The sequence below is a fragment of the Miniopterus schreibersii genome (genome assembly GCF_964146895.1).
Source record: "Miniopterus schreibersii genome assembly, chromosome: 1".
Lineage (NCBI taxonomy): Eukaryota > Metazoa > Chordata > Mammalia > Chiroptera > Miniopteridae > Miniopterus > Miniopterus schreibersii.
The window spans coordinates 49866697-49893989 of record NC_138101.1 but is presented as its reverse complement, the minus strand read 5'-3'; the positions used below and the strand labels follow the sequence as shown (position 1 = coordinate 49893989).

General features: G+C 37.2%; 1 protein-coding gene across 1 annotated transcript in view; it reads right to left on the bottom strand.

Annotated features, from left to right (window-relative positions):
* Positions 1–26942, bottom strand: part of ARHGAP24 (Rho GTPase activating protein 24) — a 625501-nt gene extending 598559 nt beyond the window's left edge. Inside the window, exon 1 of the mRNA XM_081130578.1 lies at positions 26881–26942. The gene's annotated coding sequence lies outside the window, so the exon portion shown is untranslated. The remainder of the gene's footprint in view (positions 1–26880) is intronic.
* Between the last annotated feature and the right edge of the window lie 351 nt (positions 26943–27293).

The following is a 27293-nucleotide window of genomic DNA, read 5'->3' as shown; positions in this document are numbered from 1 at the left end:
GATTGTATAGGCTTGTTCTATTTTTCCCCTAAATTTGACTCCACATAATGGTCAATGTGATATGTCACAATCTTCATTTATAACTTTTTTTAGTTCTTTAGATTCAAAATTCAGTCCATCTTTCTTATAGGAATAAATTATTTATAATTCTATAAAGTCAGAAAACTTTCTATTATATGACTGATATTTTTCTGTCAATTTATTTTAATGTTTTATTTTAATGTTATAATGAGTATATTTAATTATAAAACAAATTCCTAGCAAATAAAATTGAAAAACAAAGTGAATGATTAAATCTGGAAGTTTCAGCTTGCACAGGATACCAAAATAGTGATAAAGTCTAATTAGATTTCACCTGAGGTTTCTTACTGGAAAAAGTTTACAGATTCCCAGTCTATTGAAATATTTATTCATAACTACGTTATATCCCATGATAAAAATTTTAATTAAAAGTATATGTTATATTATTAAACCCTGAAAGGTACATTTATCATGAATTTATTTCAAATAAATTATATATTCAATCATAAAAAATTATAAAATCTGTGTATCAGAGTTGGTGGTAATTAGATTTACACTATTACATTATACATGGCCTACCACCATTGTATTTAATAACCTAAAGAATATTGTGACTGACTAAATAATTATTTTCTCTTAAAATCACAAAAATGTCCAGTAGATATTAAATCATAAGGCAAGGTATTTACCTTTGCTTTTCTTAAAATTGTTATGAAAGTCTTCCTCTAAAATTGAATAGTGCCTGTATGTCCGTGACATCTTATTTGCTATAATTTTCCCAAGCAGCCTAGTGGGATCTCATACAAATACAACTCTTGAGGTTGATATGTTTATTGCTGTGTGTGTATCTGTGTGTGTGTCTATCCAGACATTCCTGCAGTGGATGTGCCAAGCTCTTTTCACATTAAATTTATAAGAAAAGAGTGACAAGCATAAGCATACATGATTAAAGGGTATAACAAAAATCAGAATTTTCTTTTAAAAAATAAAAATTATTCAGCAAATGCTGTTGGAAAAATTAAATATCCACATACAAAAAGTGTAGTTGAATACTAACCTTACACCATATTAAAAAATTAACTCAAAATTAATCAAAGACCAAAAAGTAATAAATAAAACCCTGAGAAGTAAACAAAAGGGGGACTCTTCATGGCATTGGATTTGACAGTGATTTCTTGGAGATAACAACCAAAGGCACAGGCCACAAAAGAAAAATATAAATATATGGACTTCATCAAAATTTAAACTTTTGTGCAACAAAGGACACTATTAACAGAGTGAAATGGCAGCCAATAGAATTGGAGAAAATATTTGCAAATCAGATACCCGATAAAGGATTAATATCCAGAGTATTTAAAGAATTCCTACAACTCATAAAAAAAAAAAAAAATCCTACAACTCGACACAAAAAGCAAACAACTCAATGCAAAAATCAGCAAAGGATTTAAATAGAAATTTCTTAAAAAAAAGACATACAAATGGTCAATAAGCACATGAAAAAATGTTCAACATCACCAATTATTAAGGAAATGAAAATCAAAACAAAATAAGGTACCACTTCACACCCATTAGGAGAGCTGTTAAAAAAACCAAAAAACACCCGAAAGTAACAAGCATTGGAAAGGATGTGCAGAAACTAGAAGCTTGTGCCTTGCTAGTGGGAATGTGAAACAGTGCAACCACTGTGCAAAATAATATAGTCAATCGTTCCTCGAAAAATTAAAAAATGGAATTACCATGTCATCCAGCAATTCGCTTCTGGGTAAATACCCAAAAGAACTGAAAGCAGAGACTGAAGCAGGTATTTGCACAGCCACGTAGCATTATTAACAACAGGCAAAAAGTGGAAGCAACCCAAGTGTCCACTGACAGATGAATGGATTAACAAAATGTTGTATATACATACAGTGGGACATTATTCAACTCTAAGAAGAAAATTCTGACACATACTATAACACGGATGAACCTAGAAAACATAGTAAGTAAAATAAGCCAGTCAATAAAGAATAAATATCATCTGATTCCATTTACATGAGGTACCTAGAAGGGCCAAATTCTAGGTACCCCTGCTTTCCAGAGACAGAAAGTAGAATGGTGGTCGCCAGGGGCTGGGGTGGGGGTGGGGAGTTAGTGACAACGGGGCAGAGTTCCAGCTGGGGAAGGTGAAGAACTTCTGCATGGCGGTAACTGTTGCACAACAATGTGAAAACACTTAATGCCACATAATTGTATATTTAAACATGGTTTAAAATGGTAACTATTGTGATTATATATCTATATATATACATATATATATCACAATTTAAGAATAAAAATAAGTATTTAATCTATACTAAACACATAACTGCAGCGTTCTTTTTTTTTGCTTTTTATTGAATTTATTGAGGAGACACTGGTTAACAAAATTATACAGGTTTCAGGTGTACAATTCTATAATACAGCATCTATACACTGTATTGTGTGTTCACCGCCCCAAGTCTGTCCGTCACCACTTATCCCCCTTATACCCTCCTCCACCTCCCACCACTCCCCTTCCCCAGGCATTTGCCACACTATTGTCCATGCCCATGAGTTTTTAAATTTTTTGCTCAATCCTTTCACCCCACCTATCAACCCACCCCCTCCTACCACCATAACTGCAGCATTCTTAAGATTTAAGTCATAGATGACGATTTTGTGTTTCACATATGATATTACTGGGGCGATGACAATGGACAAATCTATTCCTCTGTCCCCCTGGACACAAACTCTGCAAACTATGAAATAGTCCTAATCTGAAAAGGTGTTTGAAATAAAGGGGGTTTAAATTTGTAATCCCGGGATGCATTTTCTCAGTGGGAGCTTACATTGGTCCTTCACAGTTTTAAAATCCTGCATACTACTCAATACCTCATCATACACATTCTATCAGCATCTTTTCCTCAAAATAGAACAATTTGATCTTTACTGGAAGAACTGTCCATCTTCTAAGAAGTTTCAGCATCAGCACTGGCAGCCTCTCTCTTCACTTTGATGCTACACAGATTCGAATACGCCTGGAACCCACAGAATTAGCCGCGGCTTGTGGTGATAATCTCATCAACCTCACTTCCACCACGCTTGGCTTTTAGTTCTTCCAACAAACTGCTAGCTGTCTTCTGAATGTATGTCAAGCTAATAAAAATTCAACTTTGATACTGATCTGCTAGCTTCACAATCAAAAATATTCAATTGTCACTTTTCCCATCACCATCTGCACAGACCCACTTTTCACAAAGCATAGACGGTCACCTCTCGTTCTTCCTAATTGTTTCTACTATGCAATGTTTCACCCAACATGCTATGTTTACATGCAACGTTTACCTTTTATTTTTCTCACTTTCAATTTTTAACCACGAATCCCTTTTCTTAGGAGCACTTACACAGTCAATGACACAAACTTAAAGGCCATTAAATGCCAGCCGGGTATAGGTGTTTAAAATGAATAGGCTGTACAAAAAAGGGTTTGCTTGGCTTATAGCAAAACTGAAAAGTGCATGTTCATTCACCTAAAAGCACACAAATTGAATAAAACTTTTTAAAAAGCACTGAGTTGGGCCTGGCCGAGTGACCCAGTTGATGGGAGTGTCATCCCATACACCCAAAGGTTGTGGGTTCGATCCCCAGTCAGGGCACATATCAACCAATTGATGTTTCTCTCTCACTTTGATGTTTCTCTTTCTCTCTCTCTTTCTAAAATCAATAAACACATATCCTTGGGTGAGAATAATAAAATTTTAAAAAGGCCCTGAGTTGGCAAAATAGAGTTTGCAGTCCAAGGGCCACCAAATTATGATTAATGCCTTATAATCACCAAGAACACAAAGCCAACAGGAAAATGACCACAGACCACTATTAATACTATTTGTTGATGGTGAGTAGAATAAAAACAGTTTGCTCTGGAACATAGCTCTGCTCATATCTGCGAAAGTTCTGAGCTGACTACAAATAAAATATTACTGAAATAGCATTATTACCACAAGGAAAATGAGATTGTGTGTGTGTGTGTGTGTGTGTGTGTGTGTGTGTGTGTGTGTGTGTGTGTGTGTGTTTAAAGCTGTTGATAACTGCAGAAAGTTGGCAAAAATGTTGTTGGCCAGCAATAATTTTTAATCTTTTTTAGTCTACAATTTTATTCTAAATTGGATAATACATTTGTCTGGACATGTATATTTTCATGGTTTTTTACTTTCCTTTTAACCAGACAGAGAGAAAGCAAATATGATTCATTAAAGGGCTTGGATTCCTTGAAGACTTACATTATATACAATACATGGAAAATAAAGAATCCACACATTGAAGTTGCAAGCATCCACTAAGTTGAAATCCTTTACAATGATCCAAGTTAAAACTAGGATTTATTTTCTAAATGGAAAACACAATTAAAACTGGTTTAACACTTTGTTGCAGTTAAGAGGCACTACATGCTCTTTCACTAATAAGATAAAACCATTGAGTTGATATCAAAAGAAAAAAAGAAAGAAAAAAGGCTTTCCTGAGTGAAGTGAAATGCAAATTTGCCATCTGCCTTGCAGAGTTGGTGAGCAATAGGTTGAATGCACTGAGAAAACCTTGTTGAAAAGGTGCATAAAGTCACCTTGTAAGGAAGAAGCAGTGCACTGAAGAAGGGCGTCTGTGAGAGGATCTGTCAGCACGAGGTTTAGAATGCTGATGACTATATACTCTGAGTTCAATTTTTGTTGACGGTTGTTTTGTAACTTGAGCGAGATTTGAATAATGTCTATCTAGTTAACCACTATGTGATCCCAAATGATCAGTTAGTTTTTTTCTCTACATGAAAATTGCCATGTTCCCTAGACTCAGAGCTCACAGCACAATAGGAATTCAAGGAATATGTCTGAATTTATATATAAGTAAATAAATGCTCAAAACCTGGGGATATGTAAAAATAATAACTAAATTAGTACAAATTTTAAAAATAATTTCCATTTAAAAAAAAGAAAAAGAATTACTATTGTACTAGTGAATGTTCCACAAAAACTGAGACACTAATTGTAAAATATAATCTATCATTTCTGCATTTCTTTTGTAGTATTATTTACCCCACTTATATCAAACCTGCAAGAATTGAGTATGTCATAGGTTTAACACTTACAATTATCTTTTAACTTCAGGACTGTGATCTTAATTGTTGCAATAAATATCTAGTGGGGGGGGGTGTTCATTTGTCATGTATAGATGGAACCCTATGAAAGTGTGGGCAGGTTTTCCTAATATCAGGAAAGCCACATGGAATCACCAACCTAACACAATTACCTCCCACAACACCTGAAATTCTCATATTGCCATCAATCTCCAAGTTTGTTTTGTTCCCCAAAGCTCTCCTGTAAATATAGATAATATTGGGGAAGCACAGAAAGACTTGTGTACACACAAGTGAGATAGAGCATGGGATAGGTAGCTTTTGATGATGAGAGTGTGGTGAGAGACTTGAAACCACCCAGAGCTTGGGCACACCAGGAGACCAGGCATCCAGGTGACCAAGAGATAACACTGTAAGACTGGAGCCATGTACGAAGCTTAAAAACCTCACAATTGTGCCTCACATAACTATCAAGGAAGGACTACTGTAATATACAACCCTCTCCCCGCTCCAATAAGCACTGTTTTTAACTGAAGGTAGGCACTCAACAATGCTTATAGGTGTTTTTATTGAAGAGTCTATATGTAAGGTATGAAACAATCATTATATTGACTCACTCATATTGCATTCTTAAAAACCCAAACACCCTTTAGTCAAGCCGAAACTGAGCAGAAAAATAGCCATATTAATATAAGAAATTAAAACCAAATTGACCCTCAACTTTAAGAATTCAAGTTTTTCACTTGTTTTTGTTAGAAATGAACTTACATATAAAATGCTAATTTAGCAGTATTTACACACACAATCCAACAACACATTTCTCTTTAATTTTAGGGGAAAGAACTAAACATTGATTTTTGAAACATAAACAATCATTTGTTTTATGAAATTAGTGACACTACTGTGCCATATGGCTATTAAATTTGTGTCTCTTAGGGATTTTTTTGTCAGTGATGTTTGTCAGTGATGACAAATTTGTGCAAACTTGTCCATACATTCTCAGCTGGACTCTTCTTTAGCCAATAGTCTATATTTGTTCTTTTTTTTAAAAAAAATATATCTATTGATTTCAGAGAAAGAAACATCAGTGATGAGAGAGTCATTGATTGGCTCTCCTGCACACCCCTGACTGGGGGGTCAAGCCCACAACCCCAGCATGTGCCCTGACCAGGAATCAAACCACAATCTCCTGGATCCTAGGGCGATGCTCAAGAGCTGAGACACGTCTGGCTGGGCCGATAGTCTATATTTGTTAACACTGGCCAAGTAATTTAGGATAAGAGGAGCAGTCTGTGATTATGCACCTGGGGACATAAAATCAATACCACTTGATTTATTTACGGATATTTGTCAGGACCTAGAAAAGCTGTGGCAATTTGTGTGGCCCTCTCAATCTGTAATAGTTGAAACAACACTGATATGTATCAGAGATGGACAAGGCTAAGAAGCAAAGTCTTCTAAACTTACAAAGAAAGGGGACTTCCGGCCAAGATGGTTTCGTGGGTAAATGCAGTACTCACATTTTCCCACAACCACATCAAAATTACAACTAAACTACAAAACAACCATCATTCAGAACCACCTGAAATCTAGCTGAATGAGAAACTTACAAACAGATTTAAAGAAAAAGCCACACTGACAGTGGTAGAAGGGACTGAGACTTGGAAAGATATGGTCCCACACCCACATGTGGCAGATACAAATGAGGAGGAACATCTCACCTCCAGAGGAAGTCTCCCCTGAGGAGCAAGGGGTCTCAGCCCTACAGGAGGCTTCCCAGCCCAGGTCCAGCTCCAGAAAGAGAAGTCCCCATAGCTTCTGGCAACTGATCAATGTTTCTCTCTCACACTGATGTCTCTTTCTCTCTCCTTTCCTCTCTCTCTAAAAAATCAATAAAAATATATTCTTGGATGAGGATTAAAAAAATAATAATGGTCCTAAGGTTGCTCAAGAAACTTAGCGAGAACTTCAACAGCATGACAAAGGACATCGAGACCATAAAAATGAACCTATCAGAAATTAAGGATACATTAACTAAAATGAAGAATAAAGAACAATTTACAGGGAATAAACAGTAGAGTAGAGGAAATTGAGACTCAAAACAGCAATTTGGAATATAAGGAAGCAAAAAACACCCACTCAGAACAGCAAAAGAAAAAAGAATCCAAAAATGAGTATTGTGTAAGGAGCCTCTGGGACAACTTCAAGTTTTCCAACATTTGCATCATGGGTGTACCAGAAGGAGAAGAGAGAAAGCAAAAACTTGAAAACCAATTTGAAAAAATAATGACAGAAAACTTCCCTAACTTGGTGAAGGAAGTAGACATAGAAATCCAGAAAGCAGAGTCCCAAACAAGATGAACCCAAACAGGTCCACACCAAGACACATCATAATTAATAAACCAAAGGTTAAAGACAAAGAGAGAATTTTAAAAGCAGTAAGAGAAAAGAACTTAGTTACCTACAAAGGAGCTCCCATAGACTGTCAGCTGATTTCTCAACAGAAAACTCTGCAGGTCTGAAGGGATTGTCGAGAAATATTTCGAGTAATGAAAAGTAGGGACCTACAACCACAATAACTCTACCAGCAAAGCTATCATTTAGAATTGAAGGACATATAAAGAGATTATAAAGTACAAGTTGGTGTTACAGAATAGTCACTGAGATGTAAAGTACAGCATTGGAAATACAGTCAATAATACCCTAATAACTATGTATGGTGTTAGATGGGTACGAGTTTTATTGGGATGATCACTTAGAAAGTTATATAATGTCTAATCACCAGTATGTACACCTGCAACTAATATAATATTGTACTTGAACTGTGATTAAAAAATAAAAAGTGATTAAAAAATAAACTATAAAAAAATAAACAAAGAAAAGTTTAGATTATGAATTAATAATAAATCATGAAGGGTAATGTCATGTCATTTTCAAAGGCTCCCTCTTCAACCCAAATGGATTATTTTTTTATTAAAGAACATAAAACATAATATTGTTAGATTTGTCTCTGTTTAAATACAGGAGCTGTCATAGTTATTCTTGTCAGATGGACAAGTAAAAGGATCTTGACAGTACCATCTGTCTGTCTGTCTCATCAGGAAAGAGAGCTAATCCACATGATTCCTGTTCCTTGTGTGGGTGGTTACCACAAGGAAAACAGCAAAGGAAAGCTCTGGTCGTGGTCTATAATGGACTAGCAAACATTAGAAGTCAAGGCATGAAATCCCTTGGCTAAGAGGTTCAGGTTATTTAATTGGTAGATACCAAAGATAAAAATGAATCCCTTGGGAACTTTTGTGTCATCTGTCAATCCAGTCCAAACATGTTTTCCATCTTGCCAATTTACAAAAGGGCTTAGGTCCTCCAAAGGGAAACATTTGAAAATAGCTTTTTAACAAAACTATTAAAATATATATACTGACTTTTTTAATTACAGGAAGAGAAAAAGAGTTATTCTCTGGCAGTGAGAAAAAGCAGCTCTGAGTTTAAGGCAGGGCTCTGGAATGCCTTTATACATAGAATAGTATTTTTGCACACTCATTAAGCACAGTTTAGATAGTGCTCTCACCGAAGGAGATGTGAACTGAGCAGCCAGGGAAATCTCGGCCCCGTAGCTTCAGGTGGATGAAAGACCTCCAGTGCTTCTCCTTCTCCCTAGAGGCCGCTTAGTCAGTGGCCCATGAGGATTAACTGTTCCAACCCGTCAGAGGCCTCTTGGGGAAGAGTGATGTGTTATTTCATGTCTAAGTGCAATACGATCAACATCAAAGTTTAGTTTAGAATCACTGTTCTGTACTGAACAAGCAGTACAAGACCCTCTGTATCTGCGAGGCATTCTACTTAAGATTTAGCGAAGGCAAGAGGAAACAATGCACAGAAAGTAAATCACCTATTTTTTCCAAAGATAGATATTCACCTTTACAATCCTTTGTAACCATTACTGTCTGTGAGAGGTTAATTCAATTCCAGAGTAGTTAGTATCAAGAAACAATCAGAAGAGAACTGAGGGTCAAAGCACAGAGACCAAAAATAGATGTACACAAATATACCAATGTGATTTTTTAAAAACCAATGGATATTACATTCATTGTTACCCAAGTTCACTGTTTTTTAAGGATAATAGTCATTGTTTAAAAACTGAAGCATGAATAAAAAGTTTCAGCTTAAGACAATATATATTATAATTAAGACCCCCAAAATTATATAAATCTGCCATGCTATTTTTCTTCCTAAAGCCCTTTAACAGCATCCAGTTTCTATAGAACGTATAATTTTAGTAATGGCCTGCTACCTCTTCAGTGATCTGACCCCATCAACCACTGAAGTCTCCACTAGTCTCAAGGGAATTTATTGAAATTATTCTCAGAGTATTATTTTTCATCATATCTAAGATGCCCTCAATTACAAGGAGCTGCATTATAAAACAACTAAGAAAGAAAAATGCTGACCATTACATTGGTATAATACTATCGATTTTAAGATGCATCTCAATTTCAGAAATATAAAAATATGGAAAAGTTGATGGCTTAAAATTTTATGAAATGTGGTAATTGTTGAATAGGTACAAGGGATATTTATAAAATATGTATACGATATGAAGAATAGCAACACAGTGAAATGAACAGTCATCTTTCATTTCAACACATTCCTACCATATTTCATTCCTCGGTTCTCCCCTTAGAAGCAACACTATCTTGAATTTTTAAAAAAATCATTTCCTGTTTTTATCATTTTACCACATACGTTTGTATCTCTAAACAGTATGTTGTTTATTTTGGCCTATTTTGAATTTTACACAAATTTGTCCTTTAGATATTCTAAAATGTATGCTTTTTGTTCAGTATAATCTTTCTGAGACTCATTCATTTTTATATGATTCATATAAGTATTCCATTACTTATATTTACCTCAATGTTTCTATCTATTCTACTGTTTCTGCTGACATGCTGATGGTGAACATTTGGGTGTTTGCTTTTGTGTGTGTGCCATTACACATACGCGGCCACGAGCACCCTTCTACCTGTTTCCCAGAGCCCATGTTCAAGAGTTTCTCTAGGGAACATATCCAGGAGTGAAGCTGTTTCGTCTAAACTAAGGTTGAACCAATGTAATTTTATAAGATAATAGCAAATTCATTTCCAAAGTGTTTGTAACTTACCCTCCCAAAAGCAGCATGTAAATATTCCAGCTATGCCACTGGGTTCCACTTTCACTTAGTTTTAAGGTATCTAATTTCTCATACCAGCTAAAACAATAGGCAATCGACTCTCAAGCCATCTCTTCAAGAAAGTATGTACCTTGGGAGTTAAGGTAGAGATTTTGAAGCCAGACTACTGTAGATTGCTATGAAGATTAGTTAACACACATAACATGTTTAGACTGGTACCTTGGACATATTAAGCACAAAATAACTGTCAGGTGGTGGTGTTGTTATATTGAATTACTTGCAGAATCCTGAAAACACTTAGATTGTAGTGTATTGTATCTTGGTGTATTTGCACATATTACTCCCTGGTGCTGAAATGCCCTTCCCTCCATTCTCCATCTAAACCTCACCCCCAAGCACATGCAGCATTAATCCTTACCCAGGGCTACCACTGCCTCTAACATATGACCTATCACATTGCGTTCCAATCATTTGTTTACTTTTTGTCTTTCTTACAACAGTTTCAGTTATTTTGCAGGTATACTCTTTTGTTTCTTATTTCTTGATCTTAGTAACCCCTTGGTAAATGCTTGATAAATAAATGGATGAATAGATGAATGAATAATTATGAACAATTACAACATCAGTAATACCCACCCACAAACATTTATTTAGCTTTGCAAATTTAACTGGAATCCAAAGAATTAAAATATATATACCACCACATTCTGCTAACAGAATCTTCTTAAAGGAATCCTTTTTTTAACATCCAAGGATAGAAGGATCTTTAAATTTGACCTTTTATCTGTATGCAACCATAAGACCCTTTTCTCCAACCAACCTTGCAAATTAATATTCTCTTTACTTTCCTCTTCTATGAGAATTTCACCCCACAGCACAACTGACAGAAAAATGTCCAGAGCATTGGAGCACAAAGTCATTTTATGGATCTACTTCCTCCTGATTTAGTCTTTCTTTTTTTGTAATCCTCACCAGAGGATATTTTTTCCATTGCTTTTCAGAGAGAGAGAGAGAGAGAGACATTCACTGGTTGCTTCCTGCACATGCCCCGACCGGGGCCAAGGATCAAGCCTGAAACCAAGGTACACGCCCTTGGCCGGAATCGAACCCAAGACCCTTCAGGCCACAGCCAACACTCTAACCACTGAACCAGATAGGCCTAGGCCTGTTTTAGTCTTTAAATTGATTTTAAAAATTGAAACCTTTGTTTCTGTTTTGTTTGTTTGTTTTAGATTTAGAATGAAGAGATGATTGGCTCCTTGATGTTAATACATACCTGCAAACCTTACGCAAGCAATAAAGTCCACTGCCTGTCAATAGGAGGGTCCTGCTACTTCCCCATCATCCAGTCTCATTCACACTGCATAGCTCCAGTAAGTAGACTATTACATTTTATAATGTGTCAAGGCTTCTGCCCTAGTGTTTCCACCTAAATGGCCTCAGTTTGGATATTAGCATTGGGTACTGAGGCCAAACACTGCAAAGCAATTTTTCTCCTAATTGTGACTAGGTCCTTTAACACTTTTTCACATGACATAAAATTAAGCTCATCTGGTTGATTAGTGCTTAAAATGTAGCACCTGGAATTGAACACAATACCCTAGATATGATCTGAGAAGTTTACAGTGGATTATCATTTACACATCTATTACTCATTTTACATGCACGTTCTACTACATCCCTTGTGTTATTGTACATTTGTGTTAATTTAGCTTAAGAATATATTTGATATTGAGAGGTAGCTGTTGCATACTTTTAACAGACACCAAGTTTTTTCACACAAATTTATTTTTATTAAATTTCATCTCTTTAATTTTATATCATCATTGTCAATTCAATTATAAGAATTTTTAATTCATAAAATTCTTTAAAGAGATAGCTGACAGACATATCATTTGTGTGCTCAGAGCTTACCACAATAATAGGTGTTCAATATAAATTGAACACCTGGTAATAATAGGTGTTCAATATAAATTGAATGGATTAATTCTTGAAAGAATGAACATTCTTTAATATTAAAAGGTTAAAGACCAAGCTTATCTATTTCTCTTACACATTTTTATTTTTTCCTATTTTCCTGTCTCATAAAATGACTTAATCATCCTTTCATAGTATCCAAATTCTAAACCTTGGTGTCATTTTAGATTGCAGCTTTTTATTTTTACTCCCAGCATCCAAACATACACCAACTCTCTATCCATAATGTTCATTACATCACTCTTGCACTTTCTATTCTAATGAGGGATGCTATTTCAATCCTTCATTAAGAACAGTGACATTAATAGCTTTTATTGCTAATGAGACACTTGTCTCATGATATTATAGAATCATCATTATGAGTTATATCTTGACTTACTGGAAGTATGCTTTTTGTAGAGTCGTCCCTTTTCCAGATAAACTATCTCATCAGTGAGCACATTTGCTCTAACAGCTGCACTTAGCAGCAGGAACCACACATGCCACAACCGTAAACCTGCCAACTATCTACTGATAGTTTTATATATTCAGGAAAGAAATCAAGAGAATTACAATTACACACCCAAAATGTTTATGCCTGCTTATTCATGTACACCACAAATGTCAGGCCTATGCTACACGCATTTGCTGAGAGCCAATTGGGCCAGGCCCTGTGCTATTTGCAAAGTGAACAAGACATAATTCCTGCCCTCAAGTTCACAGTCTTGAGAGAAAGACCGACATGGTGAAAAAAAGTCCAACATGAGGTATCTATAATGATATAAATAGGTACAAAGCATAGGAAAGGAAATAATATTTTTCTAAAAGGATACTTTAGAAAAAGGTGCAGAAATGGAATACTTGCCATGTTCCTCTTCTAAATCAAGGTCTCTGCTAAAAGTTTGTTCATATCGCTTTATATGTAATAGGAAATGTATCAATAACTAATGCTAAAGATTTCTTGGTGAGTAAAAAGTACTGCTGATGTCTCTCAGCAAGAAAAACTGCAAAGATAGAATTAATGACTTCTAGTCAAGATGAAACAGTAAGCTATACCACCTCTGCTCCAAACACACAGCAATGATAGATAAAATATGGACAGATGAGGCCAGGAAGGCAGGGCTGAAACAAGATAAATATCTGTTTTAACCTGGCCTCCCAAGAATGCACAGCCCTGGGCACAGGCTTGCTACTTTATTAGGTAGTATAATCCCATGGAGTAAAAATGAAGGAAAAGAGGAATGAGACAGGGCAGAAGGAAAAGCCATTTCAGTGTATTAAGTATGACTTACTGATCATCTCCTAAAACGGTCTTCTGAGAGGCTATGTGAATGACTCCCCATCCACGGAAGAAAGGCAGAATTTATCTGCCTACACAGATCTTTAACTCGCCCCACCCACCCCTCTCACATGTAACTCTGGGTCGTACAGGCTGGAGGCCACAACATCACCTGCCTGTCCTTAGCGACAGGCTGAGAGACAGAAGGTCAGAGAATGCGCAGTGAGTGCTATTTAGTTGCACCACTGGGAAGGTTGCTTGGCTTCTCCAAAGAGACTTGGTCAAGGCAACAGTGTCTGTGGCTAAAATGAGTGGTCAAAGGTCCCAAAGACAAGTTATAACAAGAGGATCTAAACTGTCTGCCATGCCCAACAGGTATCTCATATACTTTCTATGGAATTGAAATGCAAAGTAATGAGCAGAGCTGTTGCCATGGTCTACTGGGCTTGGACTCAGAAGCAGATAGTGACCTACGGCGTATGTGACAATGAAAATCACAAAATGCAGGATAATTACCCCTAGGGAGAGACAGAAACAAGGTCAGGAAGAAGCAAATGGGCTCAACAGTGGCCACCATGTTTCATTTCTTCAAAAGAGCTCTGAGGGGAAAACGGCACAATGTTATACTTGTATGAAACTGAATATGGGGTACATGGGTATTTGCCATATTAATCTCTTAACTTCTTGTACATTTAAAGAATAGTTTAATAAATAAAATTCAAGAAATTAAAATACATATCACTAAAATAATACTATCATATTAACAATACGAATTATTTCCATTTGGAACATGCTGTAGGTATTTGAGTCCTAAAGTCATATGTGTTAGTTGAAGATATTCCCATATAGTTACTTTTACAAAAAATCAGAATGATTTCAAGAATTATTTCTTGTTGACAAATACTGAAAGAAATACGATATCTTTTTGTAGTACATTTCTAGCTCAGAGTAAGTCTTTAAGACACCCTTAAAAGTATTCTGAAAGAGCAGCAAGTATAGATCCCATTACTCAGTCCCTTCATTTTTACCTTGATTGCACATGGTTTGTCCTATCCGTGCAGTTATTTAGTACAGAAATGAAATGAGAACGAAGAACGCCAACTCCAAGTCGTTTCACTGATATATTCCGCCTTCGTGGCTCTCCAAGAGTGCTTGGATGTCATTCCATGTGGGAGCAGGAGCACAGGTGTGCAGTGACTCCTCCAAGCCTATACTTCCTCCACGTTCACGCTTTAATACCCGAAACCTATGAAGACCCATGTTTTGCTTTCACCCTCAGCAGTGCACTTCCAAAAGAAGTTGTCAGTTTTGTTTACAACTTAAAGCCAATTAAATCTTTGAACATTTCTGCTAAACAGAACTGGTAGTGTATAGCAGCCTTTTAATCTGACCAGTCTCCTTTGGACAGCTCAAATTAGATTCCTTTCCTCAGTAGAATACTCATCACGCTTCCTTGAGCGTTGGACAAATCAATCTCACTGATTTTTCAGGCTTTCTCAGCTAATCTTTGACCAGGTCTGAGACAGGATTACTGTAAGCCTCTTTGACAATACAGGAAAACCGAGCTGTAAATATAATTAGTGACTTCTTTCTACATTTTCTAGGAGACATTTTCTGTCCTAGGAGATTGGACGCTAGTAATAAGCAAAGGAGGAGGGAGGAATGGAGAAAAGGGAAAACTGACACAATAAAGGTCAAAGTATGTGGCCCGTTATAGTGACTTTCAAGCCCTTTGCAAAAGCAGCTGAGCAGTGTCATACCTGGATTATTTGACACTGAGAGTAGAATAGTCTTCAACACTTCCCTACTCTGTACAACAAAATTATTTTCAGTAATAATCATGAAATGGAACGAGTGATAGGCAGAAAAGATATAAAGATGGTGAACTTTTTATTTTATTGAATTTTGAGTATCTATAATTAATTGTGCCTAGTTTTTTAAGTGAATGTTAATAAATGTCTAAATGTCTAAATAAACCTACTAAATCATACTGATGCGATGTGTTATTTCCTTGATTCGTTCTTTAGTCTTAAAGAAATTAAATATAAGAATAAACTTTAATATTAAAGACATTATTTGAACTTAATTAAACATTTCATATAAAAACTAAAATTCACACTTACCAAACAAAAATATTGCTTCTCTCAGTCCTCATTATTTCACTGTTTACACCTTAAACACAAATGAAAACTCCAAACCGTCACATAGAAAGACAAAATGGAAACAACTCAAGTCCTAGTTCATCATCTTTACACTTGCTGTTGCCACCATTGTTTATTTTTAACCTGTTGTTTAAATGCAGAACTCTATACCATCCCAGGGGATAGAGACAAGCAAGCTAGATAGAAGCCGAACCTTTACAAACAATCTGCAAACAAGGTAGGTTTCACATATGTCAAAGGCCAACTGTATACATGGGATTATTCTGTAGAAAACAAGATACAATGTTTATTTAAGAATAAGTTTTTTAAAAGTGATATTTTGCAATTTAAAATTTAGGCCAAGAAAATATTTTTTAGGAAGAAGTATTTTATCACTGACATAGTTTCAGAGATTCCAATGCATCCTGAGAATTTTTTAAAAATCAGTTTTCAGTTATTTTTATTAATCTTTTTAACTTTTCTACAGACCACCCTCTTTTTGCCTATTTCCAGTAGTTTCACTGTTCTACCTCCACTCTTGGTTCACTACTGCAATGAATGAGTAGGTATTCTGGTGGGTTTGGAGGTATTTATGGATTTTGTTTTTTCTTTGTGACAGAGAAAAATTAATACTGCAATAGAGATCAGGTGCCAATGACTATACCTTAATCAATTTATCCTAACCAACAAGTTAAGAGCTCACTGGAGGCAAATATAATGACCAGCTTAGATTTCTGAACAAATAACTAATATTAATATTAAGCATATTTTATTGATCTGTCTACATTGTCTTTCCCCAAAGTTTTACAATGAACATATTATTTTCCTTAATATTCCTTTAAAATGAAAATAAGATTATAAATAGAAAACACCAGATCTGAACTCCCTATTCAGGTCAGTCCACACTCTCTCTTCCTAATGTTTTCCTTTCAAATTTTGGGAAAATATGGCAACATCCCTTCCCATGTGAAGATAGAAAGACTTCTCTCTGCCTCTACCTCCAGAATTCCCTAGAGTTCTGGGCACTTCTGACAGTCACATGGCTGATGATAGCCAGAAATCTAGGACTCTTTCTTGTTATAATTTGTATCATAACTTTTATATTATTAAAAATATACACCTGTGCTCAAACTATAGTGAAAACAGAGATGTGAATGCAAATATACATGAGGTATAGGAAAATCTTGTATAGGATGCCTGTCACAAAGATAAAAATATATATTTTAAGCTTGATGGCCTTTAGGAACAGTCTTGAACTAATTAGGTAACTCCCTGGGGTGGATATGAGTAGGACTGGTTGAGAGACTGGGTACTTAGAACAATGCTCAAATATGAATCTATTCTTTAATTTCAGGTAGATATCCTTCACAACAGTAGCTGCACACTGAAATCACCTGGGCACCTTTAAGAACTGTTGATGCCTACGCTCTACCTTGACAAATTCTGATTTAATTGGTTGGAGGTGAGGACTGGCCACAGTAAATGTTCACTGTCCCCTCGCTGTGACTCTAATGTGCTACCAGGATTAAAAACCATTGCTTTAGAAAATTGCTTCTCTGTCTTGGCTCCTAAGTGGCAGCTACAGAATTCCTCTCTAGGAGGGACTTCGATGAAGCCAGCTGGTGAAAGCCAGGAGACTTACAAACATATCCTGAAGCTGTGTCTGCACAACAAACTCACAAATTTTACTTAGGTTACATTATTTGGAGGTGATTAGGGTGTTATTTTGATTGGTGGGAAACAAGCCTGCCACTAACCCCATGCATTACCCTTGTGGAGAAGAACTTGGGACTCAGGCGTATCTTGTCCTGAATTATGACTGTGGGTGACCACAGGGGTGCACAGCTCAGCTCTCCCTTCAGAAGCATCTTCTCGTGGGATCCCCGTTGGCTGGCAACTCCTGCTGTCCACCCCTTCAGATCCCACTTGGAGCTCACAGTGCTCACGCTTCCCTCGCGCTGCTCCGAACCAATGTGAGAGCTGGGCCGTGTCCCCCCAGCGCAGGCTCCTCTAGTGAGCAGCTTCTGCCCAGGAAGCCCCTGAGGCACAGGCTGGCTGAGTCTTCCTCATGACTCCACGCAGTCTGAGGCTCTTCCTACCAACACCCCCCTTCTTTTCTCTCTTTTCCCATGTGTCGGACCTGCATCCTGGTAAGAAGACTCTCCTGCTCCCTCCATTATCTTCCACAGCCATTTCCCTCAGTACCTTTCTTATAAATCTTAGCTTTGCGTTCACTTATCAGGGGACCCAAACTGATACATGACTCTGACGCCACTTAATATTGGGGCAGTTAATGACCTTCCATGAGCTTCATGTTCTTCCTCTGTTAAAATGAGGAGTAAAAACTATAAGGGATATTGTGAAGCTTGAATAAGATGTATTATCAATGACCATGGAGCCAACTTCTTGGAACACAGAAGAAAGTTAATAAATATTAATATATCTTTTCAGCTTTTATGAACAAATACATTTCCATCACATCATTGAACATTTTGTTCTATAACTTATGCTTTATGCACCGTGGCTGCGCATAGTGCATATGATAAATGGGATGAGTATAGAAATGCAAAGGAGTTTCTTAAAAAAAAAGAAGGCAAATATGTGAGGTGATGGATATGTTAATTAACTAGGTGGGAGGAACCCTTTCACAGTATACATGTACACAGTATATATCAAATCATCATAATGTACACTTTAAATATCTTTTAATTTTGTCCAATAAAGTTTAAAAAAGGGGTTTCTAAAGACAATAACAACAATGAATATCATAGTAAAAGCATATGCCATAGATGTAATATTATTCACCTGGCCTGAGAAAGATGCACAAAATAAAAATTAAATCCTGGGGAAAATGGTTTTTTTCATATATATATTTCATATACATATCTATTAAGTATCCCATATGAAAGTTTTTTATTGCAAATTTTCTCTCAAACTCAGAGCATGAAAAGAAAAAAAAAAAAGAGGCATGATGGCTACCATCAATTAATATCTCAGGGCCTAAAGACAGACTCCTGCAAATCTTTGCCTGGTTTCTAAGGTGTCTATCTGCAAAAAGACTCCACAGTTCATGTAAATGCAGACACTAGCATTTACAATGCTTCCCACAGACACTAGCCAACAGATCACTTTGCAGGAACTTTGCAATAAAACAACAACGCTATCAAAAAAGTTGGAGGGAAGGAAGAGGAGGAATAGAGAATTGTATTACTTGTTGCTCTAAAATAGAAATAAAGTAAAAAACTGAATTTAAAATCAAGTCAGTTCTGCTAGAACACGACCTCTGCATTTCTTAAAATTGCCTTGCTGTGTAAAATCTCACAATAAAACCCACAGGGCTTATGAGAAATGGAGTTAGGGACACAACACTCAGAAATCTCATCAGTGACACATTTTTTTAAATGGTAGGAACCTAATAAAAATGGTAGCACAGTTTTATATGTGTGAAATGATATGGAATACATAAATACTACAATAAACATAGCACTTTACCTTGAAAGAAACCTGAAGTTTTCAGAACAGTTGCAACCTGTGAATTATTGTGAAATGACAGATGGAGGGTTATCTGGAAAAGGGTCTGAAAGTTCTAATACCAGATGCAGGTGCGCATGGCTTACAATGCATATGGTAAACTGAGATAACTGGTAGATATTTGAGGGGATTGTGTGTGTTTCATAAATTCCTGCGCAGCTCCATACAGATGACTGCAGTTGACAGCATTCACCTAGAGTTTCTTACAAACACAATTGTATAGAAGCACTGTGAATTTAGTTTGCTTTGTAAAATAAACACCTTCAGATAGTACAAAATCACCTTGTAAGCCAGCCCAGCACCTCAATTATAATCTGTTCTTATGCTGTTCAGACAAAAGAACAACCAGTTTCCTAACCTTGTAGTCCATAGCATTCAATGGATGAGATAACCCATCCTGCCCTGCTGGTCAAGTGGACACTGAAGTCAATGTTTCTTGGAGAGAAGGGTGCAAACTGTGGCAGAAGGAAAGATAAAGCATACCCCACAGCAAGAAGGCACTCCAGACTACTCCAGCTCATCCAACAAACGCTAATACAGGGGACAGCTGTGACCCACAGGATCTGCTGTTAGAAGCCCAAGGGGAAGCACTGAGAGTGGAAGGTGTAGGTAAGCAGTAATTGTTAGTTGACAAAGCAGTAATTGTTTTAGTCATGGGCATGATGTAAAACAAGTCTATTCATTTTTTTACAACAAAAATCATACCTCCTCCTCTCAGATTTAAATGAAGATTAATAACTCTACAGCTTTATCTTTCAATCTAGTATCAATTATTTCAAAACAAACCATTTTCTAAGGGGAGTGGGGAGGAGTATGGAGAGAAAGTCTAAAAATTAAGGAACTGGATATCTCCCTTCCAACCAACTTTTTATTTTTTTTATTTTTTTGCAGAAGCAAAAAAAAAAAAAAAAAAAAATGCCATGCTCAAAGTTTCCTGATATAGCATTATAGCAGAACTCACTGTACACTGTAAGTCCCATAAGGAAATTTTTTTCACTAAGAGGGGGTAGATATTTCATTAAGACATAGGGGAATGCATCACTGAACTAACCATTTAAACACGTTGTTAACTTGTCCTCTGGATAAAATCTTTATGTACACTAATTTTATATAGGAATAGAAGGACACAGACAGATTGGGGCCTTCTATGTTATTGTTTGGTCGTTTGTTTTTTGAAGAAGATTTGCTGATCAAATAACTTCCTAACATTATTTTTTAAAAAAAAAAAAAAAAGAAAAAGAAACCACAAGGGGGAATTAATTCCTTTTAGGTTCCAAAATAGACATATCTTTTTTCCTGCTTATCTAGAGTTGATGTTACTAACATTTTTCTATCATCAAGTTTACATCTTTGTCAGGGTCTCATGCCCTGGTGGCATTTCACACGAATCTAGGCAAACAGCAGCTTCTTGGCACCTGTTATTACCATAGGATCCAGCAACCCCTCTCCTGGGTTCTACCCCAAAAATTTGAAAAACATTTATTCGCAAAGATATATGCACCCCTATGTTCATTGCAGCTTTATTCACGGTGGCCAAGACAGGGAAACAACTGAAGTGTCCTTCACTAGGTGACTGGATGAAGGAGATGTGGTGCATGTATATAGACAATGGCACACTACTCAGCCATAAGGAAAGGTGAAATACTGCCATTTGCAACAACATGGACGGACCTTGAGAATATCATGCTAAGTGAAATAAGTCAGACGGAAAAAGTTAAGAACCATATGATTTCACTCATATGTGGGATATAAAACTGAAAGCAACAAATGAACAAACAAGAAAAATGAACTAACAAAAACTCATAGACTCAGACAATAGTATGGTGGTTACCAGAGGGCAGGGGATGGGAGTAGTAAGGGGTGAAGGGGGTCAAATATATGGTAACGGAAGGTGATTTGACTTTGGGTGGAAGGCACACAAAGTAACATACAGATCTTGTATCATGGAAATGTACACTTGAAATCTATTTAATATTATTAACCAATATCACCCCAATAAATTTAATTTAATAAAAAAAGAGAACCAAACTTTCTCTGGTCCAGCTTGGCCATTCATTGTGTTGATGACCATAGACTCTAAGGCTTAGAAAGAATAGTCACCATTTCATACTACAGTTTTACCTTCATATGTTATTTTACAAGTTTGCCAAGTGCTTTCACAACTATTACCTCATTTAACTTAATGTAATTACATCTCCCTGTATCAATGCACACTGTGAATCATTTCCCTGTTCGTTCCATTCTTTCTTTCCATTTGTATTATTTGAAATCTTTCCAACCTGCCTTTGGAAAACAAGACCTAACCACACATTCCCAGAAATGTGTTACACTGAGCATTTGAAGAGATCAGTTACAGCTAACATGTGTAAAGCACCTGGGGAAAACTTCTGCAGCAGAATTGAAATTGGTGATGCATCCACTGAGCCATTCAACTGTTGAACTTCTCAATTACTTAGAACACATAAGTCTTTTGTGTTTATTTGTTTGGTTTGGGTTTTTCGTTCCAAAGAATGGAACTGGTTTCAAGTACGGGCTATCAAAGGAGGCCACAGGGGGGAAATCCAATCAAGTTCTGTTGAGGGGGAATAGAACTTCTCCGCTCCTCTGCTTTCCATGAGGAGAGATTTGTGCTAAATACCTATAGCTTCTTGTACATGAAGACGGGGTAAGTGACCTGCTTGGTGAGTTTCAGAAAAGAACTGGACATGAGAAGGCCCGCTCCTTCAGCCTGCCCCTCCCTTGTGATCCAGCTAACTACAGAGTGTAGGCATTCATTTCTTTTATTCCAAATGGTTTAGAGGGCACACTCTGCCTCTGCTTCTGCCCACAATTTGGAAATTCAATTCAAGGGACTGTTAGGATATGGTGCCTTGAGCCAGGAATATGGAGAAAGAGACATGGCATGCAATTTGGTGAGTGAAAATAACACCAAATCTTAAGGCATTAGATGAGGTCAGGCTCTGTCAGTCGATGTCTTCATGGTTTTCAGGGGCTTACGTTGCACTGTGGAACTGTTTTTCACAGTTAGGTTGTGTGCTTATAATCAGTGCAGCCTAAGTAGCAGCTTTAGATCTTGGACTTTAAACGGACAGGTTACGATGGGATTGTGCATTTGGTGGGGAACTGTAGCTTATGGTGGCTTGTCCACATGTGTGTGGCTATTTTTACACAGTGAGTGGTTGTTTTTACACAGGCATGGCTTCCCAGGGCTTAAATAAAGTTACATGGGTCACAGCGACCTTCAGAAGCTGGCTGCTACAGCATGACCTTGAACTACCTATTGTGCAGACAATAGATGAAACCATTTTTGTTGATTTTACTGTTTCTCAACCATGTGCATAGGCATTGCCTTTAAGTGTACACGTGTCTAAGTTCTGCATATGCTTTCAGAAACACAGAAGTGTGAGATCCTAGCTTTAATTTGGGGACCAGAAAACATTTTCTTGAAGAACACAGGAAGATACCTGTTTTTTACTTACCTCCCCAAAGGCTACAAGCTTCAAGAAATAACAATGACTGTGTGCGTTCAGAAATCTGCTGAAGATATTTCTCCAGCTTGAGTAAGGATGATGTGGAGAAACTTTCTCAAGGTCAGCGAGTTCTTAGGGCTGAGAAATTTCATAGTAAGAGCAGTGGAACCACCCACTATGGCACAGAAGAAAGTGTGGCACTTTTCAATAAAGAGGGTGCCCACTAAATCATCATAAGGATGCAACCAAGCAAAAGGCCCAAAGGCATACCAAGTAAGAGTACAGAAACTGCAAATTGCTCAGCTTGCCCAGCATGCCTCAAATTTCCCTTTCTAAGAGAAGAGATCATTTCACAGATGGATTTTTTCCCTCAAGATCTGGTTTCTCCTAGGGTCAAAAGTAACATATGTTATAGGTGATATCTCCAAACTGAATCCGAGTTCCCAAGTCATAGGTCCTGAAAAACTGGCACAGATGGAGTGACATCCTGGTCAGACTAGAATCAAGGCTGTGCATCCTGTTCTCAGGTCTCACTGAGTCTCTTCTAGAATCTTTAACATCACTAAATACTGAGTTTGAAGAACACAATTCTTCCTGGAAAAACTGCTCTAGGGGCTAAGGATTGGTTTATTTTTTCTAATATGGTGGAAGTAAGCCCAGTTCTATAATAATCTCTTTTTAAAAAATTAGGTACATCAGAAACTTGGCAATGAATGAATGCAATTTCTGAGGTTGTGAAGGAACTACACCCATTCCATGAGAAATAACCCAGGCTGCAGCTGCTGAAGAAAACGCATCCTCTCGGTCATCAAGACTCCCTGCTGAATAAGAAATTGGCAGGGATGATTTTTTTTTCACTAATGTCTTTGAAATCACAAACCTAAAATAATTTGACTCTGGGTTTTAATTCATTTGAACTGTGGCATTCAACAGAGTTTAAATTCATACTTTAATTTTTATTGAGGAATTTATTAATGGGTAGAGATTTATGTTTAAATTTAAGACATTTCATTTGTTGGCATGTTCTTACTGGAATAGCCCCATGTGGTCATTTGATGTCATTGTAAAACCTCTAATAAACTTAGACAATGCAGCTGGATAATAATTTGGGTTGGGAATGGAAAGGAGAGAGGGTTTTCAGCTTTGGACCCTTCTAGGGGAATAAGACGTCTCTCTCACCTGTGTCCTGGGCAGAGAAAAAAGTCAGAGGCTGGTAGTAGGACAATAGCCTCGTGGTGGCGGGAGCAGGCTGTGTTGATAGACGGCAGATTTTCTTCTCCAAGAGAACAGCACCAGCCTTACTTTGCATAGGCTTGATGGTGAAGCTCCACAAATAAGAAAACAAACCCCTGAAGGATAGTTTGAGGTGTGGAAGGCAGACATTCCTTCTTCCCCTCAGGGTTCTGTAATGGGGTTTTCTCCAGGTTTCTCACCCCAGAAGGTTAGAGTCCGTGAGCTGACTGGGGAGTCTGGGAGAACCAGGTAGGCACAGCTCGGGCCCTTCCCTGCAGCCCAGGGCCAGCTGCCCTGAGAGAGTGTGGCTCCCCACCCGGCCTTGAGGTGAGCCAGGGGCAGGGTGTCCTCAGCTGCCTGTCTCTGGCTGAGTCAAGAGTTTGGTAGCAAGATGCTATTGTTTCCGCTTCCCCAAGTCACATTCTACAATATTAATTTTACCAATCATAAAGGAAAAAGCTAAAAAATGATAAAGATTATATTTTGATCTCTTTGATTTCCGTCTATCTTACTCCATATATGCAGGTAAGACTGAAGTATACGTAAATATGCATGTATATCGTTAACTAAGGCAGGGAAACCTAGGCTGTCACTTATTGTGCAAAACAAGATTCCCTCGCAGTATTAGTTCAGCAAGGTAAGAAAGAGAAGCCTACATCCAGAGTTCGGGAGCCATGGAGTGGCTCCAAAGGAAGCCACTGAAAACCTTGCTTCCTTCAAGTTTCCAAGTGAAAAAATTTGAGCAAAAAAATAGGATTTCCAAGTTCAGTATTTCCAATTTCACATCCACTTAGGTTTTAAGTCTGTAGAGGGGATCCCATGGAATTATTTGAGCACCTTAGCTTAAGAGGCCAAAAGTACAACGTGCCTTAAAGCAGCACTTGGGTCATACAAAGTCATGAAGAAAACAAAATCGCGGTGCAGGGTGTTGGGGCTACGCTGAGTATTACATGAGGAGATGAGCTACCTGTTTCTACCTCCCTCATCGCACCTTGAGCATCGGCTGTCAGGCTGACACATTCAATGCGGTTACTTGCAAGACAGCACAGTAGAGAGTGAGAAGTCCCAAAGCTGAAGAATATCAAGGAGTGAGAAACCAAGCAGGGTGGTTTCCTAACAGCGTTCAGTTAATCTGGTAAAGCCCTTTTCGATGGCCACATTGTCACAGACCATGGCAACAATTCTATTGGCCTTTATAGTTTTAGGGCACTTTTTTTATGTCACTCCCAACAATTCTCTGATGAAAACCAATGGGCGCTACTCTTTCATACATAAAAGAACCAGAGAAGCAAACAAAATGAATGCTGGGTCATGTCCACGGTTCATTCAAGGTAAAACCATTGGCCACGCTCATTAGTGGCACATCTGAACCTGAGGTCTCAAAACTCCCACCTTTCTCTATTGCAACATTATTTTCTGTAGTCCACGCATTCACACAGCTGGCAAGTTGAAATAGGGGTATTTTCTCAGTAAAAAGGCTGTCCATGCCTGACAATTCCCTTTCTGGTCATCCAGAGAAGGAGAAATTAGAGTCTCCTTACTCCCTTAACATGGACAATGAGATGACCCAGTTTCATTTTATTCCTACCTTCAAATGAACTTAAAGTAAAAGAAAAATATGATCTACATTAATGAAAAACATAGGAGAAAAAATGTATTTTCACATGTTAGTGTCACCCAATTGTTGCCACTCTCAAATTCTTTGTACAGGATTTGAAGAGTGGAATTGAAAAAATCACAACATTGAATTATAATCAGAGCCTCGTGACTCCTCTCCCACACCACCACCCAAAACTTCCAACTCACAGAAACTGTTCCGAAACATAAGCAAGCTCAAGAAGCTGGATTAACACTAAAACTTAAGGTAGGATAAGACTGAGTTCTTGGCTTACATGACCACTTAAAGTTGTAATCAAGAACGAGTGTGGCGCACACACACACACATAGTGAACCAGTATATTATATTGAATCATTAAATCTAACACGTATTTTTAGTTACCTTAGCTATAAGGAGTTCAGGTGACTCGATGAGTTAAACTCTTCCAGATAATTCTGTCTGAAACTTTTTATCTGTTCCTTTAATTTATGCAAGTCAAATCAAAAATCCCTTCCCCCACTCATATTTCAGAAGTAACGCGTAGTATTAAAAAAAAAAACTCTCAGAAAGCTAATTCCTTTATCAGGGATCAGAAATGTATACACTGAGAACCCCCAGTTTTTGTGTAGTTCACTTCTATTGGAGAATTAGATTCTTTTCAATTTCCCATTTATTTTTTCCTCTTATCCAACTATTGACAATCTTCCATCTCTATCATTACCTCATGGTCAGCTGAAAAGACAATAGTTTATCTGCAGAAATCTTTTGACTAAACCCATGCTGACTGTGTTTTGTCCTCAGATAATTGGTTCTGCAAAGATGCACTTGCCGCTTAACATAAACTATTGGCCAAAGGCTGTTATTCATAATTGAGTCTGACACTTCATACAACCTCTCACTGACATAACAATCACATTAAACCCCGAGTAACAGAAATGAAGGCTGCATACTTAGTTTAGCTGCACCTTACCCACCTGAATATATTTATAGCCTTTAAATCACTGAAATATTATTTTTCAGTGTGAAAAATTAATACAAGATCATCATTCTCACTGATCCTTATAATAAAAACTACCAAAGACAGAAGAAAATCACTATACCAAACTTAAAGCAACAGATATCTAGTCAAAACAGACACAGACACGAAAGCCAGCTTCTCTCTCATAAGAAAAGTCATAGAGCCTCACAATTTTGTTTGGTAAGAAATATTCACAGCTTTTTAAATAACAGAATTGGTATAAACCTTAACTTACAGAAAGGACTAGGGTTTTACTGGAATCAACTTTTGTGGCTCACCTAAACTATTGCTATTTACTTCCGACATAAACAATAAAGGAACAAATTGCATCCGGATACTCACAGCAGAGAGCTCAGTTCTGGTCCCTAAACAATCAGACGCCGAGGCTGCAGACTGACTGCTACTGTTGGGAGGTGCTTTTATTTTTCTAACAAAGTAGCACCCTCTAGTGGCTTTTCGAAGTCATGAAGAGGTACAAGCCAAGCATGTGACATAATTTGTTTACTGTTCAATTACGCAATGTCAGGGCACTCAGGTGAGGACAACAGCTTGCTCTGGGCGTTGCAGGAAGCAGACTGCAACCTCGGGATGATGACTTCTAGAGGAAAACTGTTTAAACAGCATTTCTATTTCACATCTGTAGCAGGCCTGAGAAAATATACCCTTCCCTGGTAATAGTTTATTATTATTATTCTATCATCATTATTCCTAGTGTTACTAGTATCACCATTGGCATTAATATTAATAGAAAATGT